Source organism: Amphiura filiformis, chromosome 8, assembly GCF_039555335.1.
Source record: "Amphiura filiformis chromosome 8, Afil_fr2py, whole genome shotgun sequence".
NCBI classification, from domain to species: domain Eukaryota; kingdom Metazoa; phylum Echinodermata; class Ophiuroidea; order Amphilepidida; family Amphiuridae; genus Amphiura; species Amphiura filiformis.
In genome coordinates, this window is record NC_092635.1 from 17021725 (window position 1) to 17027724 (window position 6000).

The 6000-nt window shown below is 37.7% G+C and overlaps 1 protein-coding gene across 1 annotated transcript in view; it reads right to left on the reverse strand.

Moving 5' to 3' along the window:
* LOC140158704 (solute carrier organic anion transporter family member 2A1-like) overlaps positions 1-5203 on the reverse strand; it is a 29983-nt gene extending 24780 nt beyond the window's left edge. Inside the window, exon 1 of the mRNA XM_072181890.1 lies at positions 4928-5203. The gene's annotated coding sequence lies outside the window, so the exon portion shown is untranslated. The remainder of the gene's footprint in view (positions 1-4927) is intronic.
* Positions 5204-6000: the final 797 nt, after the last annotated feature.

Sequence of the window (6000 nt, forward strand, 5' to 3'; positions counted from 1 at the left end):
CTATGCTTGCAGACATTCATGAGCAAAAAATTAATCTTCTCCTTTCAGCATGTTCAGAATACCAACAGTAATACACCTTAATATAAAGTATATTATTTAGCATAGCATCCAGTTGTTAGCCCTTATGTATATAGTGATTGCGCATACCCCCGGTTGCAGTTTCTTATACAGCGCATGTCCCGATGACTTTAATACTGCTTGACAATAATCGTGATGAATATTTCATTCCTTGCAAGCTACAGTGCTTGCCAGCGTAATCACATAGGCCTACAAAGCAAATTAATTACGTAAGACATTACTATTTTAAAGTTATCTACAAAATAAATAATAACATTTCTAGCGGTTTAACCTTTATTAAGCTAATACAGTACTTTTCGCGGTACTTTTGTAAGCGCTACATTCAATTTGAGCAAATTGGAAATATTCAATTCGTGTATTAATATACTGTTCATTGTTTTGTCTTCCCAGCAGATAATTATCTCACAATTCGTTTATGCACTTTGCGTTGAATGACCAGTTACATTGAGGCTATTCTAAATTTAGTTGAAATCCACACCCCTGGAAGACAAAGTTAATCTTCCATACACTATAGGGCTAGAGTGTGAATTTCAAATGGGATTACCTGAATGGGTAACTGTATTTCAAATCTTCACCCCCTGTGTGGGAGATTAAAATCATTTTTTCTATGGGGGTGTATAATGGATTTCAACCGGAACAGCCCATTTTGCCCATACAGCCATCAAGGCTTCCCTAACTTCACTGATTACTCTGCCCTGTATGACAAAATGGATCAACTGACATGCGAGGGCTTAAAGCCAGAACCACCTATGTCCATTTGTTTTCTCAATTACATGTTACTCATTTCGGCAACAAATGGGCGGTTAATTATGCCCTCCATAATAAATGCAAGTGACTTGAAGTATATTCATGGTCACTTTGTTAGTTAGACGCAATGCGCGCAAGTGACCATCATGCAAGTCACTTACATTTTCTTATATAGAGGGCGGAATTAACCGTCCATTTGTTACCGAAATAAGTCACATGTAATTGAGAACAGAAAATGGACATAGGTGGTTCTGGCTTTAAGCCCTGTACTCGATAATTTAGAGATGTGCCAGTCCTTCATATTCTTCTTTTTGGGTATCGTATACTGTTCTGCTTAAGGCCGTATGAAATTATGCTTGGCTCTCGTCCAGAGGATTTTCATAAAATAATTTTCAATGTAAATTTAGTAGTGCTCGAGGAAAGGTAGAGGCCCTTTTGTTTTTCCATTTTTGAGATTCTGAGCGATAAACCCCTTGAAGCAGGCCTCCGCCTACCACACAAAGTCTTGGAAGTGATCTATGTTCACTAATAAACTTGGGTGGTTTAGAGGGGAGCGGTACAGTGTTTGCACTCAAATATTGAGACAAATATAGCTGACAATTAAGAGAAATGACATGGGTTGTACTAAAGGAGATCCAAGGGCTTTTTATAAGCATGATAAGGGGTGTCGTGCCGCCCCATGTGGGCCTCCAAATTTTTAGGGCACTGGACCTGGGCCCATCTGGCCCAATGGTAAATCCGGCCCTGCTCGGTCCATTATCAGCCTTTATTTAATTTTCGTTTTTGTGCTCGGGGCCCTTGAACCCTCGGGGCCCATAGACTTCGTCCACACTGTCCCCCCGCTTGCTACACTTCCTTCCTTATTCCATTTCATGCATATAAGATTAATGTATTTATAAGTATTTTATATTTTAAAGAAGTGTCAGCCCATCTTACCTATATGGTATTGATCACGTCTTGACGTGCGTGTGACATGCATCGAATTGTCAATACTTATAGATTCAATTTGTTTCTAGATTTAATTTACTTCATAGTTGCCACGAGATCATATTGTTTCGCAGAGACCGATATGGATATTGCAAGCATTTTAACAGTTCAGCGAACCTTTGTTAGTCATAATATAATATAACGCTTTAAGGGTTAGTGCACTGGAGGCATGCGTTTTCTGAAAAGGGCATATTTGGTGTCATCATTTGAATGTCGTAGATATCACCCGCTATTTGTGGAACAGGGCCACTAAGCGAATCACTTATCATGATAGCGGCGCTAGGGCGTTTATTTTTGTTTGTTTAATTTGGTCCATATAAAGGATACACGCTGACAGCTTATCTCATCTGTGGAAAATAAAATACTGATGCACAAGCCAGACCAATAAACTGAGACTATAATGTACAGGGTGTCCTCCCCCCAAAAAAGAGAACCCTTATCGCGCCCTCCTATCTTAAAAAGTTGATCAAATATATTTTGGTATGTAAAGAAACCTGTAAGCGGTAGCTTTAATAAACTGAAAAAAGTATTTCAATCGGATTGCAACTTTTGAAGATATGCTCTTTTTAAGAAATGTACCCGTCTTTCACTCTGTCCACGGAGGACTCGTTTGGCTTATTCAAGATTGAAAAGAAGTACACGTACCGTGCATGAATACCAAACATTCCTCAATGATTTTAGTTTATCAAAGCTAACGATTTTAGGTTTCTTTACATACCAAAATATATTTGATATATCTGTTCCAACTCCAGTGACACCTCATGCATATTATCCTGGGTAGGATTAGGCCAATGTCCACAGGAAGGGGCACGAAAGCTGGTGTTACAGTTAAAGTAAAATTAATACCTATTTCAATGCATCCATAATAAAAATTCCTTTAAAAAAGGAATGGGGCGCCCAATGTGAGCTGGACGGGATATGATGATCAAATACGAGAGAAATGCTTCATGGAATGAAGCTTTCGTGTCAATTTGCGATTATGTGGGGTGGGAGTTCTGTTTTGGGAGCCTATTGTAGTGAGGATATTGCTTTGGATATTGAATATTGTTGAATTTCGTTATGCAGGGCCTAGGGTATATGATGGATAACTAGAAGACACAAATAAGTAAGCTTCCCCCTAGTCATCTATACACTCATTCTTGTCACACGACGAATTTCGACAAAGTCATGTAAACGTAGTTTCGTTTTTCACCCGACCTCCGTCCACAAACAATCCTGTAATGTTGAAAACCTGGGGTCAGCGCACTCATGCCAGTTTATCCTAAGGTATACTTTGTGTCTTTTGTAGCCAACCCTGTGGCTAAGAGAGATCCATAAAAACCCATAGAAATTAATGAGGGTACACTGGAGCTGGAGTAAAAAATAAGAAAGAAGCGAAGAAGCTCAAAGAAAGCCTCTTTCAACATTCCATCACTAAATCCAGATATTGATGAATTAGTATACAAATATTGAATGTTTATGAGTACAATGGTAAGAATATTTTCATGAGGTGAAATAAAGACTGTTCCATTCAACGAGGCTTTAAAGGAACAGTTCATATTTCACTAAATGAAAATATTCTTTCCATTGAACGAATAAAAACATTCAATATTTGTTTTATATAACTCGTATAAAAATTCCTTAATTTTATAAATCACCAGAAAAACAAAACATTACATTAGAAGCGACACCCTATACCTATAACTGGCGAGTCGGGGTAGTCTCCGTGCGCGATATACGCTCGCGTCTCAGCGTTGCCATGGTAGCTGCGGGTGCAATGGAAATAGGACTATTGCACTGGCGCGAAGTGCAATAGTCTTTTTCTATAAATAGCAAGAATCTTACTATAAATAGGGAAATGTTGTATGTATCTATGTATCTATCTATCTATGTATGCTATAAAGGCTCCGTCAGTTTCGATCCAAATGTCACCAAATTCATACGGGAGATCGATGAATATACGGGAACGTGTTTAAACTTTATTTGGTTGAAAACGGTCAAGAATTGGCCTCAAAATCAGTGAAAATGTGGTCCGTTGCTATCCAAGGTATCCAAGGTAAACAAAAAAAGGAGTCCGTTACTAAGCTATAGGCCTGCGCGTCGCACGGGCGTATCTAATGCCAAGCCGCTCGCGTAGCGCAGCGATACCGCGCGGGGAACGCAGCACTACGCCATGGCACGCGTAAACGACGCAGAGTCACGTAATGAATGATATTACGGGTGAGCGACCGTAGCGTAATAAATACGGGAAACAGAATGTGTGTTAAAAAGTACAAACAACATGAAGAGGTAGGCCTACTATAAATAAAAAAGAAAACAAAATGAGTACAAACAGGCTGTACGGGGTTGAATAAATAAAAAAACATGGTAACGGAAAATCGGAAGCTTAGCAGCAGAATTTTTTTTTTAATGGAACAAAATTGGCCCATGTAGAAAAAACTAAAAAGAAAGAAAGAAGTTCAAATGGAAACGTAGGCTTAAATATGGTCAGGTTCAGATAAATAAAATTTACCTTTTCAATGATTCTACCTGTTCAGTAATTCCTCCTGTTTTAGTGAACGCTCCCATTTACTCATCTAGCGGGGACCCGCGCGTAGCGCGGGTGTCCCGCTAGTAATAATAATTGACCAATCAAATGATAAGAATCTTTGTATGAGTTATATAAAAAAAACGTGACAAATATTGTTTTTATTCGTTCAATGGAAAGAATATTTCCATTCAGTGAAATATGAACTGTTCAGTTCATGCCGAATATATTCTTACCATTGAACTCATAAACATTCAACAGTACTATAAAATATTCAATAGTAATTGACCAATCAAATGATAAGAATCTTTGCATGAGTTATTTTGTGTTAATAAATACTGAAAAAGGTTCTTCTGCATTTTATCTCGTTATCTATCGTGTACCAACATGATCAACAAAATGTGTTATTTTTCATAACTGTCATACATTTCGTCTATAATCAATATGAAATGCCAGAGCAGTTACATAAATGTGAGATCATACCACCACGTATACACTATATATATGTCGAGTTTAATTTCAATTCTTAATATTCGGTTTTAAGTTTTTAAATTTTTTAAATTTCTGTTCTCAATATCAATTATTTAGCCCTATAGATATTTTACTCACATAGTACACTCGTTTCCGTTTCCAGTGTCATTTCCCATGCAAGTAGAGTTGAATTAACCTATAGAAATAAAGTTTTTCGCCTTAGAAATCCACCTTCAACCTCTTTTCAGTGAAGCTGCAGAATCCAGGGTTCAGACGTGCCAGTATACACAACGTTCACGGTTACCAGACAAAAACCCATTGAAAAATAAGCCATGAACCGTAAAAACGCCAACAATAACAGTGTTGGGTCCTGTGAAAACCTGTAAGTAGTATTGGTTGAAGCGATCACGTTTACTGTGACTACATAAATGATCAGGGAATATCGAGAATATTTTTGTAATATCATATATCCCATTTAGCCAAAAAGCCTGCACGTAAACCTTAATCTATGTAATTGAAGTGCTACCTCACTTTTCGCTGAACCATGAAATCACCATCAGCCTATATTAGTATAATTTACTTACATACTTCTTTACTCAGCTACCGTTTGGCATTCAACATGTTCAATGGATATATCTCGAATGCCAAGAAGGTATTACCCTCGCCTCGACGATGGTGTCACATGAAAGAGCAAAAAGTAAAGAATATAATCAAACATATTTCCTCACCCGAGGTGACACTCATTATAAGACCCGGGTCAACTTTTCATATCTCGAAATGACAAGAAGGTGTGATGCAGAATTCACTGCTTAATTGGAGTATAAATGATCCAGAACCAGATCCAGATCCAGGTATGACCTCCCTAGTGGTGTCAAACGTCGAAACAACAATGATTATATCAAAATCAAAATAACATTGCCACAACATGAATACGAGTTACGTAATATTTACGTATATGACAATCTCTAAGTACTACGTAAATAACTTTTATACGACGTTGTAACAACGTTAGATTGTTGGCTGGGGTAGATCGGTAGATCTCAAAATTTGACCTTTGACTGTTTTGCCTATCCCATGTCGAAGACAGGCCTAACTATACTTTTTCGTAATCCTTATAATGAGAGCAACACACATTTGTATGGTTTTTAACAAGATATAACCATACCAGCTTTGCAATTTCACCCCCTGCGAAAGAGCCATTTTGGATTTAT